At 40.6% G+C, this 14,109-nt stretch overlaps 1 protein-coding gene across 1 annotated transcript in view; it reads left to right on the plus strand.

The window, feature by feature from the left end:
• Positions 1-853, plus strand: part of LDLRAD4 (low density lipoprotein receptor class A domain containing 4) — a 388,238-nt gene extending 387,385 nt beyond the window's left edge. The window contains exon 7 of the transcript XR_005779168.1: positions 844-853. The gene's annotated coding sequence lies outside the window, so the exon portion shown is untranslated. The remainder of the gene's footprint in view (positions 1-843) is intronic.
• The last annotated feature ends 13,256 nt before the right edge of the window (positions 854-14,109 follow it).

Below are 14,109 nucleotides of genomic sequence, written 5' to 3' on the forward strand. Positions count from 1 at the left end.
AGACCTCCTTTGATCCTCCTGGAGCTGATTGTTGGCTGAGTCCTTGCCATTTTGGCTATTCTTCTATCCATTCGAATGGTAGTTTTTCGCATTCTTCCACGTCTTTCAGGTTTTGGTTGCCATTTTAAAGCATTTGCGATCATTTTAGCTGAGCAGCCTATCATTTTCTGCACTTCATTATATGTTTTCCCCTCTCCAATCAACTTTTTAATCAAGGTAGGCTGTTCTTCTGAACAATGTCTGGAACGACCCATTTTCCTCAGAATTTCAGAGAGAAATGCACTGTAACCAGCATGTACAACATTTGCTGCCTTCCTTCCTTAAATATGGGCAATAATTGCCACCTGTTTTTCAAAGAATGAATGACCTCACTCATTGAACTCTACCATAAACAGTGATTGATCAGGTTAGTGATGTCTGACTGCTATTATTTTGAACACAACTGTAATTTGTTGGGTATATAAAGCAATTGCTTTATATAAAGATAAAAATTTTACGGATCAAAAGAAAAATTATGCAAACGATATTGACCCGTGAGATGGACATAATCATCTCAAAAAGAGTTCGATCAAGAACCTGATTATTTTGTGTAATCAGTAAAACAGGGTACAAGCGTCTATGCAAAAATATAAATGGTTTATTATACAATACAAAGAAAAAGACACAAATGCAATGGCACTCTGCAACCAGCATTCTGCCCTGCCTCTATTCTGGATGAGGCATTGGTGTACATTTTGGCCAAAGCATAATAAGCCACTCACCACGTCAAGGTCGCCTCTATGGAGTGGTCCCTAACACTAGTTCCTACCTGTTTGTGGGCCATGACAGCCACACAAAGTCCAGGGAATGCAGGTGCAGCATGCACGCCAAGCACACTCTGCTGTTAACCCCGTCCGGTGCCATTACAGCTTTCATCGGATCCAGGGATGCAAGTACCAACATGCATGCTGGCTCCAGGAGAAGTATATAGTGGGCTCAGCATGCATGCTGGTTGCAGAGTGCCATTGCATTTGTGTCTTTTTCTTTGTATATGTATTTCGCCATAGCAATGTGCACCTACGTATAGGGTTGTGCTGATTGAATCCCCCACATTTTTCTTTATTATACAATAGTTTAAAATACAATCAAAAATGAATCAACATAAATTTCAATAATATACAATGATATGCAGTACCCAGAATTCACCACTATATGATGCCAACAAAACAATACTCAACCAACACAAGAATATTATGCAATACAGCTTTAAATTTGTGAGAGATATACAATCAATGGATTATGCAGGAAACTCAATCAAGAAGATGACAGATACGAGCCCTTGCTCCGCCCAAAAATGATGACCAATCTCAGATATGGGGTAGTATTGCAACAAAACTTATAAATTATTGGCTTGATATCAAACAAGGGAATATAAAAATTCCCAACAGAGAGTTTCTCCAATTTTATCCCCTTTATTCAGTTATATGCATCGTAACTGAAACAAGAGAGAATACTGATGCAGCTACTAACGTTACACATCCGCAAATGAGCGGGTATCTGGCTAAGTATCAAGCCAATTAATTTAGATCAATACTACATAAAACAAAAATATACATTACCCAAGGGTCAAGTGATGTGCAGAGTCTTGGGGCAGCCAGCTCTCAAGAGTTTTTCCCGATAATCCAAATGATTCTCCAGAGATCTATAATCCAAATGTTTCTTTGTTTGTTTGTTTTTTTTTTCTCCTTTTTTTTTCTTTCTCCTGGTAACTGGTTTCTTAACCCAAAACTTATCAGATGAACACGCCCTCCGAGTTTGGAACTTTCCAATCATTGTTGGATGGGTGTGTGCATTGATAAGGAGCATGACGTCATAATACTACCAATTATATTACTATACCTTTTGGCTTTTGTGGTGTAGTCCTGAGTTTGGATGAATACATTTTGCCTGTAGGCTAGAGTCAACGTTTTTTACGGCATTTTTGACAAAAAAATTTTGCGGAAAAACAGACTCCCTATATTAACTGAAAATCTATGGTAATTTTTAAAGGCAGGACACGCATGCATTTTTTTGTTTGTTACAACGGCCGGTGCCCAGGCCCCTGGGTCATTTTCATACGAAGGCACTCCCCCTCCGCCGCGTCTGTCCGCCCTTTGTCTCTGTTCTAACCTACCATCCGTAATTCCGCGCATGCGCACGCTAAACTGCGATGCCACGACCCGACAGTGCTCATTCAATGCGCACGCGCCAATATCTCGTTCATCGGCGCATGCGTGGGATTACGGACGGGAGGAGGGAGGTTAGAACAGAGACTAAGGGCGGGCAAACGCGGCGGAGGGGGAGTGCCTTCGTATCAAAATGACCCAGGGGCCTGGGCACCGGCCGTTGTAACGCCGCCCCTGGGGACCTTCACACACACATTTGCATGCGGATTAAAAGTGTTTTTCTCCACAACAATGCTAGCAAGGATCAAACTGTAAGCACCGTTTTAATAGGGGGGATGCCGTGGACATAACACTGTTTTTAGGTTAATAGGGTGAATCTGCGTGAAAGACTCCCTTTAACATTGAATTACCAGATGCTGAACTGTTTCATGGATCAGTTTTGTCTGGCATTGTTTTGGGATTAAAAATAGCAGTAAAAATCAGTGTTTTTTGTTTCTTTTTTTTGCATATTGTGTTTTTTTGTTTGTTTTTTTGTTTGTTTTTTTAAATACTTTTTGGTGGTCATTTTTAGTAGTGTTTTTTTTTAACACTTATCTATTTAATTTTTATTGCAGCCTTTTTTTTTTTTTTTTTTTACTATATACTGAATTGAAAGGAAAATGCCTGAAAAAAAGCTATCGCTACAATATGCTGCATTTAATTTTTTTTTACCCACAACAAACAAAAAAAAATGCATGCGTGTCCTGCCTTTCAAAATGACCATAGATCTTCAGTTAATATATGGAGTCTGTGTTTTTCCGAAAAAAAAATAAAAATGGTGTAAAAAAACGTTGACTCTAGCCTACAGGCAAAATGTATTCATCCAAACTTAGGTGTACACCACAAAAGCCAAAGGTATAGTAATATAGTTATATACTTTGGATGAAAAAGACCTACATCCATACAGTTCCATCTATATTATCCTGCAAAGTTGATTCAGAGAACGGCATAAAACACTCAATTTCTTCCCAACCCCAATTCTGGCATATCAGAATAAATCCTTGGATCTCCCCAGAGATCTAGTCTAAAATAAAACTAAAATGTAGGTGTTCGCGCTGCCAGAAATTGTCAAGTCCAATCAGGAATCGGTTCTCCAGGTCAAGAGTCCCTCACAATGCAACCGCACAATCAGAATCCAGACGTAGGGCGCTCTTTCAAACGCCCAAATGCTAGAAGGAAGTTAGGTGCACAATAGTGAAGTTCCACAAGGGAGCAATTCAAAAACGTATTTATTGTACTTACAAGATGGACAATTAAAACTACATAAAAAAATACATTTTCTTGTGCATCCACCCGACCTAGGTTTCGTCGTTCAGCTTCGTCAGGGGCGATAATACCACCCCTCTCAGGTGTGGTATTTAAAGGCAAGGCATCACATTAAACACCTGCCCTCTTACTGAGCGTGCGTCACTTCTCACTATTAAAACCTTTTCATAAAACAATCTCAATGCATAAACCATACTCTTTTTAAAAACATGTGCAGCATGAAACAACTTATTAATCATCTCCCTTGTATGCGCTTTCACGCTACAGTGGACCTACTAAGTATACCTCTTTTTCATTCATAAAATTCCCACATGACCCCAATTCCAGACTACAACTGCTTCATTCATTCATCGACTCAGCTCTTCACGTGGTATAAACATAAGTGACATGGCGAAACTCAACCAAATGCTTTCTACACCAGTTTAAAACAAGTAATGCCGTTTCAGCTAATCCAACTTTTCTTATTCAACCAACCAGACAAGGTTTCAAATCAAAATCTATGCTAAGCCCACTCGGTTTCAATGTGTCCATTTTATATATCCACCCCACTTCTGGTTGATGTTAAGTGTCGGGTCTCCACCCCTCCAATTTTCCTTAACCCTTTCAAGGCCACTGAACTTCAAGCCAGCGGGATTTTTACCATGTGCTATTTTGAAGTGAAGGGATACACTATGATCTTCCCGGCCCTTCTTAATATTACCAATGTGCTCCTGTATTCTAGTTTTCAATTTGCGCAAAGTTCTCCCCACATACTGGAGCCCTCAAGGGCATTTCAGTAAGTATACCACCCCCATTGTTTCACATGATGTTTCTCCTTTAACCTTATGGATCTGTCCTCCTCTCGATTTTACTTGTAGATTTTTTATCTTTTTATCTTCTCTGGAGCGGTTCCTGCAGGCAGTGCAGAAACCGCACCATGTGAACTGGTCTTTCTCTTTTTTCGCCACTTTAGTTGACAGATGACTGAGGACCAAAGAATCTCGTAGGTTTGGTGCTTTTTTTATACAACACTGTGGGGCGGTCTGGGAGAACCTGACCCAACACAAGATCATTCTTCAAGATGGACCAATTTTTATGCAAAGAATTTTTTAAAGGGCCGACCAATGTATTAAACTGAGTCAGGAACATAAATTTCTAATCTTTAGTTTCCTTTACTTTATTTCTGCTACTTTTATTGTCCCACACTTCCACTTCATTTCTCACCTTTTCTACATTATCTCGATCATAACCGTTTTCCACAAAGCGATTCTAGATCAATAAACTCTGTTCCCTATAGTCACTAAGTGAGGTACAGTTGATACGGATAAATTGTCCCTTAGGGATATTATTCTTCCAAGGGACATGATGACAACTAGCCATATCTATGTATCCATTAACATCTGTCGGTTTGAAGAATGTTTTTGTCTTTATTAGGTTGTCCTCTGCAAATATCGTGAGAGCCAAAAAATGTATACTAGTGGTCATCTAGTAACTGTCATTTGTAATTTGTATTGTGACTCTCAAGACATTCATCTAGGCCCCTCTTGTTAGTGAGTTCACCATCACAACCACTGCTCTTACAGTAAAGAATCCCATTCTGTGGTGGTGTAGAAACCTTCTTTCCTCTAGACATAGAGGATGTCCCCATGTTACCATTATAGTCCTGGGTATGAATAGATAATGAGAGAGATCGTTAATGACTTTTCATGTATTTATACTGTTATTAGGTCACACGAGCACCATGCAGCCACTCTCCAGCAAATGTAAACTTTTTCTGAATATTTCCAGTTTACGGAGACGCCTCTTCCTTGTCATCAGTGAACAGCTCTGTATTCCTGTTCTCAGTGAATTTTTCCTGTGTAGTTGCTTAGCAACAGTAACCGGGCTTCAAATGGACTAAGAGACCCCACTGGTGGTAATATAAGACCAGCCTGGAAAGCCGTCACATAGAAACTACTGCCTAAAAACTGCTACCCATATACCTGAGATGTAGTATTAATTCACAAATATACCATATTTGTTCCGTGGGCTCTAGGAGACAAGCGATACCAGCGTAAAACATACAAATCCCGTACTAAAATCTCTGGTACAATTCAGTGCTATGTTTGACACTTTGGGGAAGATTCATCACTCAAACTAGTGTAAGGAAAACTGGCTTAGTTGCCCATAGCAACTAGTGTTGAGTGAATCCGGTTTGGATTGCTGTATCCAAACCCGATTATTTGAAAACTTCCTTAACAATATAGCTTCTTACAACTGTAAAATGTATGGTTTCCGTGGAGGTCTTAGCGATCTTGAGGCACAAAGCTGAGTTTAGCTTCGGATTTTGACACTGTAATTTATGCGCATAACCGAAGTGTCATGCCATAGATGCAAGAGGAAACAAGTCTTGCAATATTTGCAGCAAGATCGCTAAGACCTCAGTAGAGCCCATACATGTTACGGTAGTAAGAGGCTATATTGTTAATGAAGTTTTCAAACTAATCAGGTTCGGATACGGCAATCCGAACCCAATTCACTTAAGGCCTCGTGCACACGGCCGTTGTGCGGCCGTGCCGTGCATTTGGGACTGCAATTTGCAGTCCCCAATGCACGGGTCCCATCCGTGCGGCAGCCGCCACGGATCCAGACCCATTCAACTTGAATGGGTCCATGATCCGTCTGCAATGTAAAAAATAGAACGAGTTCTATTTTTTTGCTGTGCGGATGCACAGACAGAAGCACGCCCTAGTGGTTCCGTGCCTCCGTTCCGCAACGCATCTCGGGATACGGACCCATTCAAGTGAATGAGTCCGCATCGGTGATGCGAGGAGCACACATCTGGTGCCCGCATTTTGCGGGCCGGCAACGGCCGTGTGCATGAAGCCTAACACTAATAGCAACCAATCAGATTCCACATTTCATTTTCTAAAGGAGCTCTGAAAAATGAACGTTGGAATCTGGTTGCTACTGGCAACTAAGCCAGTTTTCCTTACACCAGTTTTGATAAATCTTTCCCAAAGTGTCAAACATAGCACTGAATTGTTCCAGAGATTGTAGTAGGGGATGTGTATGATTTACACTGGCATTGCCTATTTTCTTGGACGATTATATGGATTTGTTTTAAAACTTTTTAAGCTGTCAAATATTTTACGCTTATTTTGAATCGCTTTATATCTCCTATCCGTCTTAATACCTGGAAGGTGTGGTCTATCATTAGATAAAATGAGTGATGTAATTTACTGACTTCCAAGAACCTTTTAGTATATAAAAGAGCATTGACATAATTGGGGGAAGACAATAAACCTATGTTTATTATACTACACTATAAATTGTGCAGTAAAAATTACGTCTATAATAAAATACTATTTTCATCTTATTGTCCCTTTAATCTAAACTTTGAAATCTGTGGTGAATTACAGCAAGCGTGGACCCTTGGTTGTTGCTCAAACCATAGACACCCACTCCACATACTTGTTTCATGCCCAATCACTGTCCCGGAAACTATTGTCTAACGTCCATTCAGGATCACTTATGATACAAAGCAGGAATCGTACACAAAATAATTGCACTAAAACAGCAAGAACGTGCCACTATCTTTATTCGAATATACTGGAAAGAGCTCACTTTATCTCTTGTCAAGGTCATAATTGTACCATTAAGAGTGAATACAGCAGGACTGGGCCTCTGTGCTTTGTCAGGCCTAATAGCAAACCGCTATTCTAGGTCTTTATTTCTTTTATGGGTTTTTGTTTGATAGCTTCTATATAAGCAACTAAAATAGAAAGTTAAGATAAAAAGCAAGAACAACAATAATGTCCAGAATGAGTTCATAAGTACATTGATACAGTATGAGATTAGAGATTGATCCTATACTTGTATTATTACACATACTGTATATGGACAGAAAAAGCACTTAAAAAAATTTGAAGAAATAAAGTTGTTCTGATGCTACATCGTATTATACACTGCTCAAAAAAATAAAGGGAACACAAAAATAACACATCCTAGATCTGAATTAATTAAATATTCTTCTGAAATACTTTGTTCTTTACATAGTTGAATGTGCTGACAACAAAATCACACAAAAATAAAAAAATTTAAATCAAATTTTTTTAACCCATGGAGGTCTGGATTTGGAGTCACACTCAAAATTAAAGTGGAAAAACACACTACAGGCTGATCCAACGTTGATGTAATGTTCTTAAAACAAGTCAGAAATGAGGCTCAGTAGTGTGTGTGGCCTCCACATGCCTGTATGACCTCCCTACAACGCCTGTGCATGCTCCTGATGAGGTGGCGTGTGCTCAGTGTGAACCTGCTTTCATCTGTGAAGAGCACAGGGCGCCAGTGGCGAAATTGCCAATCTTGGTGTTCTCTGGCAAATGCCAAACGTCCTGCACGGTGTTTGGCTGTAAGCTCAACCCCCACCTGTGGACGTCGGGCCCTCATATCACCCTCATGGAGTCTGTTTCTGACCGTTTAAGCAGACACATGCACATTTGTGGCTTGCTGGAGGTCATTTTGCAGCGCTCTGGCAGTGCTCCTCCTGTTCCTCCTTGCACAAAGGCGGAGGTAGCGGTCCTGCTGCTGGGTTGTTGCCCTCCTACGGCCTCCTCCACGTCTCCTGATGTACTGGCCTGTCTCCTGGTAGCGCCTCCATGCTCTGGACACTACGCTGACAGACACAGCAAACCTTCTTGCCACAGTTCGCATTGATGTGCCATCCTGGATAAGCTGCACTACCTGAGCCACTTGTGTGGGTTGTAGACTCCGTCTCATGCTACCACTAGAGTGAAAGCACCGCCAGCATTCAAAAGTGACCAAAACATCAGCCAGGAAGCATAGGAACTGAGAAGTGGTCACCACCTGCAGAACCACTACTTTATTGGGGGTGTCTTGCTAATTGCCTATAATTTCCACCTGTTGTCTATCCCATTTACACAACAGCATGTGAAATTGATTGTCACTCAGTGTTGCTTCCTAAGTGGACAGTTTGATTTCACAGAAGTGTGATTGACTTGGAGTTACATTGTTTTGTTTAAGTGTTCCCTTTATTTTTTTGAGCAGTGTATATTTTAAAACTACAAAACACAGTTTTTGTAAGGATTCAAGATATCTATGGACTCTAAGGAATGTATCCACACAAAGTGAGCGCTAATAGGGGTTGCCCAAAATGAAATAAAAAAAGGTTAACTTTTCCAGAAATAGTGTCACATATATTCCTGGTACTGCAGTTTACCAACATTTAGGCCTCATGCAAACGACTGTTGTATTGGTCCGCATCCGAGCCGCAGTTTTTGCGGCTTGGATGCGGACCCATTCACTTCAATGGGGCCGCACCGTTCCATGGTCCGCAAAAAAAAAAATAACCTGTCCTATTCTTGTCCGTTTTGCGGACAAGAATAGGCAGTGATAACAAAGGCTGTCCGTGCCGTGCCGTGTTTTGCGGATCCACAATTTGCGGACCACAAAACACACAACGGTCATGTGCATGAGGCCTTACTTGAATAGGGATGAGCCTCAATACTTGACACATCCCATGGACAGACATGGCATTGTTTCTGGAAAATCAGCAGACCCTTTTTGTAACCCCTTTACATTTAGGGTCCATTCACACGTCCGTTGTTTCTTTCCTGATCTGTTCCGTTTTTTGCGGAACAGATCTGGACTAGTTCTGTACCCATTCATCCTGACATTGAGCTGTCCGATTTTTTTCAGGACCCATTGAAAATTAATGGGTACAGAACTGGTCCAGATCTGTTCCGCAAAAAACGGAACAGATTAGTAAAGAAACAACGGACGTGTGAATGGACCCTTAAAACAATCTTCGGGGCTCCCGTTTACTAAAGGCCCCCATACACATTAGACTATGGTCTGCAGGACCAGCCTATAATCTACTGTGTATGGGGAGCACCTGACTCCACTAATATAAGATACAGTGGAAAGAAAGATCAGGCTTGTTGAGTTTCAATGCCCCGTCCTTTCCATCTACAGCCTCCCCACTGAAAACCTGTCAATGCTATTTTATTGATCTGTACTTTATAATCATTCTGCTCTTTTAATAGAAATCAGCTCTGTATGCCCTGACTTCCTGATGAGCCTGTGATAGACTTGTGTTTATACAAATCAGGCAATCTGAGGAGGCAGATCTGCAGGGGAGGGAAAGAACAAGAGCCTGAACCAATGATGAGACAGGGGTGTGTCTCAGCCTACCACAGACTCCCTGTAGGAACTGTAGCTGAGCTGTAGTCACAGATCACAGCTCTGCCCCAATGGAACTGAGCTCAAAATATCCCATCAGATTGAGAAATATAAAGAGCAGGTAATACTCTCTTATAGGTACTGACTTTCCTATCATTTTTGCCCTCAGTCACTTTAAAGTCTACAGCTAATTACAGCAGAGCACAAATCTCTTATGTCCTGGACGCCAGACTGATAACCCTGGCCTTCAGATTTGTTTCTATAATATAGGGCAACTCCTTTAATAAGAGCTAATGTAAGTCAACAGCAAAACAGAATTTATCTGGTCATATGCATTTCTGTTATGATCAACAAATGTAATCAACTGTAGCACATTCGCTGACTCCGTTTCATTCTTTTGGTTCACTAATCCTTACAATTGCACAGATCACTGTTCCACACACGTTGAAGCTGTGCACAGAACCTACACAGTCACACATGGAGTTCCAGAGATGATAATGTATTGCAGGATCAAACTGGTTTCCGTAATTTTGATGGAGCAATTAGCATTGTACAGTACACATCTACGTTGTTCCAATTAATTCTGCATCAAATATTTGAACAGAACCCCCAACTCAAATAAGAACATACCCTTATTCTGGGGGGAAACCTATGAAAAGCTGAAATTAATTTACTCGATCTCACTGATGCTCATCAAAACATTACTCTACCTCATTTCTACTCTAAACAGTTTAATCAAGCACATGGTATGATTCTTTCTGACCAGTGTATTCCAGCCTCAATTATTAATATACAAAAAATCAAGCCTTGGTGATTTTTTTCTTACTTTCTTAGTTTAGATTTTTAAAAACAGACTTGACAAATGAGGTGTTGAAGAGCATAAAGGAAGGCACACCTTCTATTCGTGACCCACTATCGACCGACTAAAAATTAGGATAACAAAGGCCAGGGGGAACCTCTCCATTAAACCCATCTTGAATGAATAGCATCTTTTATGAGTTAACCCATAACTATGAATTTGTTTACTCAATGGGTATATTTCAGCAGATTTCACCATTATAGGAAAATAAACGGAGCCCAGAGAGTTATGAAGGGCTACCAAGGTCAATCTATGAAGAACATGGCCTTTCTCAGCCTGTATCTCCTGCCGCCATGTCTAAAGATGAATAATTATTAACAGCACTGAAGGGAGCAGGACTCCCCATGCCCTAGCTCCAGATGCCCAATAGTCCCAGCTCTTATTAGAAATTCCATATCCCCGGCACTTACAAGGATCTTGCTTCATGTGTGTTCTAATGAGAGTTTATTCTGCTAAAATTCATTACGCATCTCTCATTATCGTTATATTCAAGCGCAGCATTTTACATTTTAATTAAAATGCACATTTTAAAACAGCCAAGTTGAATGTATTCCAGCCTTTTTCATAGTGTTTGCTTCCGCAGGATGATTTTATTAACAAAAGATTTTGCTGTTCCTTAGCTCCCACATGGCTTGAATGATAAATAATAGAATTTATGGGGAATTTCCAAGAATCGCTCTCTCATTACTAACCTGTTGCTTTTACTTGCAGCCTAACTAGAGGCTAATAATGTCTTGCCTCTATGGAGATACAATGAGGGCAGGTTGGTGCAATTATTGCAGTCCAGATTACATAATGAGATAGAAACAGGACTGAAATCCTTTCTCTTCTTGGAGGAGTCGTTTACAATGCTAGATGTATGGCATTGTACAGAAATTGTGAAACAAGACGGCAACAGCACGAACAGTTTTAATATATGAAATGGGATGAACTGAGGTTGTCTCACCTCTTTAGCACAGTCTTATCAAAGGCATTTCAATACAATGAGCATTATGCAAAAGGCAAAATAATATGGGGGGTAAAAAGTAGCCCTTGGGACCCTGGCTGACAAAATTTTCCTTATATGATACATATGGTATGGATTGGAAATTCAGTACAGGTGTTCCTGGTTATGGAGTGATGTAAACAATTAAGAGACCACATCACTCTTCTGAGCACCTTGGCCTCCTGGATCAGCTGGCTGGCAGGGGTACAGAGAGTTGGACCCCAGCAAATTACTGTTTATATTCTATGCTAAGCATAGGCCATCCATATTTTTTATCTTGAAAAAACCCTTTCAGTCCTATAACTTGTAAGTTCCCACAGATGCTTTAATGGATTGAGATCTGTGAAATTTGGAAACAAAGTCAAAAACTTAACCACTTCACATCCGGGCCATTTGCCCCCTTCCTGACCAGGCCTAATTTTGCAAATCTGACATATCTCACTTTATGTGGTAATAACTTTGGAACACTTTTACTTATCCAAGCCATTCAGAGATTGTTTTCTCGTGACACATTGTACTTCATGACATGCAATTTTCAACATTTCTATTTCTCTGCTTTTAAAACAGAAAGTGATACCTCATAAAATATTTATTACTTAACATTCCCCAATATGTCTACTATATGTTGGCATCATTTTGGAAATGTCATTTTATTTTTTTAGTACATTAGAAGGCTTAGAATTTTAGAAGCAATTCTTAAAATTTTTTAAATTGCCCAAACCCACTTTTTAAGGACCAGTTCAGATCTGAAGTCACTTTGTGGGGCTTACATAGTGGATACCCCCATAAATTACCCCATCGTAGAAACGACACCCCTCAAGGTACTTAAAACTGATTTTACAAACTTTGTTAACCCTTCAGGCGTTCCACAAGAATTAAAGGAAAATGGAGATCAAATTTTTAAATTTCACTTTTTTGGCAGATTTTCCATTTTAATCAATTTTTTTCTTTAACACATTGAGGGTTAACAGCCAAACAAAACTCAATATTTATTACCCTGATTCTGCGGTTTACAGAAACACCCCACATATGGTCATAAACTGCTGTATGGGCATACAGCAGGGCGCAGAAGAAAAGGAGCGCCACATGGTTTTTGGAAGGCAGATTTTGCTGAACTGGTTTTTAGATGCCATGTCCCATTTGAAGCCCCCCTGATGCACCCTTACAGTAGAAACTCCCAAAAAGTGACCCCATTTTGGAAACTAGGGGATAAGGTGCCAGTTTTATTGGTACTATTGTTGGGTACATATGATTTTTTGATCATTTATTATAGCACTTTATGGGGTAAGTCATGTGACATTTTTATAGAGCAGATCGTTACGGACGTGGCAAAATCTAATATGCATACTTTTTCTTATTTAAGTTTTACACAATAATAGCATTTTTGAAACAAAAAAAAATTACGTTTATGTGTCCATGTTCTGAGAGCTAAAGTTTTTTTATTTTTTTAATGATTTTCTTATGTTGGGGCTCATTTTTGGCGGGATGAGGTGACGGTTTTATTGGTACCATTTTGTGGCACATACACCTTTTTGATCACTTGATGTTGCACTTTTTGTGATGTAAGGTGACAAAAATGGCTTTTTTTGACAGTTTTTTTTGATGTGATGGCTTCTGTAGCACTGCTCCTACCCGGCTGTCAGCCAGCTATATGCTGGTAATGCCGCGAGGTGTGATGTGATAGCTGCCGACCACAGAGAGAACAGACTGCTGAGAAAGGGACAGAGGCAGGAAGAGTGTAAGCTGGGTAAACCCCTCTCTGGACCGAACTTGGCTGCCATTAATGCCAAATAAAGAACTATATATACAGTATATATACAGTGCAGGTGCCACTTTGTGCTGCAACAATACAGTGCTCTGGATTTTTTGTCATTGAAGCACAATTTCTGTTAGTGCCAAACCAGTTTGGTGAATTATAAACATATAAAAGTGTTATTTGTCCTGCAAGTAGCTGCACAAATTTATTCCTTGGAGTGTAAAAGTTCATTAACCCTCTGTTGACGCATTTATGTTATCCCTGAGAAATTAGCACGCTGGAGTTTTGTATGGCCCATGAACGATATTATAAATATCCAAATGGCCCTTGGCAGCAAAAAGGTTCCCCACTCCTGCTTTAGGCCTCATGCACACGACCGTTGTGTGCATCCGTGGCCGTTGTGTCGTTCTCCGTTTTTTTCGCGGACCCATTGACTTTCTATGGGTCCGTGGAAAAATCGGAAAATGCACCGTTTTGCAGCCGAGACCGTGATCCGGGTATCCTGTCCGTCAAAAAAATATGACCTGTCCTATTTTTTTGACGGACAACGGTTCACGGACCCATTCAAGTCAATAGGTCCGTGAAAGAACATGGATGCACACAAGATTGGCATCCGTGGCCGTGATCCGTGGCCGTAGGTTACTTTCATACAGACGGATCCGAAGATCCATCTGCATAAAAGCTTTTTCAGAGCTGAGTTTTCACTTTGTGAAAACTCAGATCCGACAGTATATTCTAACACAGAGGCGTTCCCATGGTGATGGGGACACTTCAGGTTAGAATATACTAAAAGAGCTGTGTACATGACTGCCCCCTGCTGCCTGGCAGGTGCTGCCAGGCAACAGGGGGCAGGCCCCCCGTTGCCTGGCAGGTGCTGCCAGGCAACAGGGGGCAGGCC

Source organism: Bufo bufo, chromosome 5 (genome assembly GCF_905171765.1).
Source record: "Bufo bufo chromosome 5, aBufBuf1.1, whole genome shotgun sequence".
Lineage (NCBI taxonomy): Eukaryota > Metazoa > Chordata > Amphibia > Anura > Bufonidae > Bufo > Bufo bufo.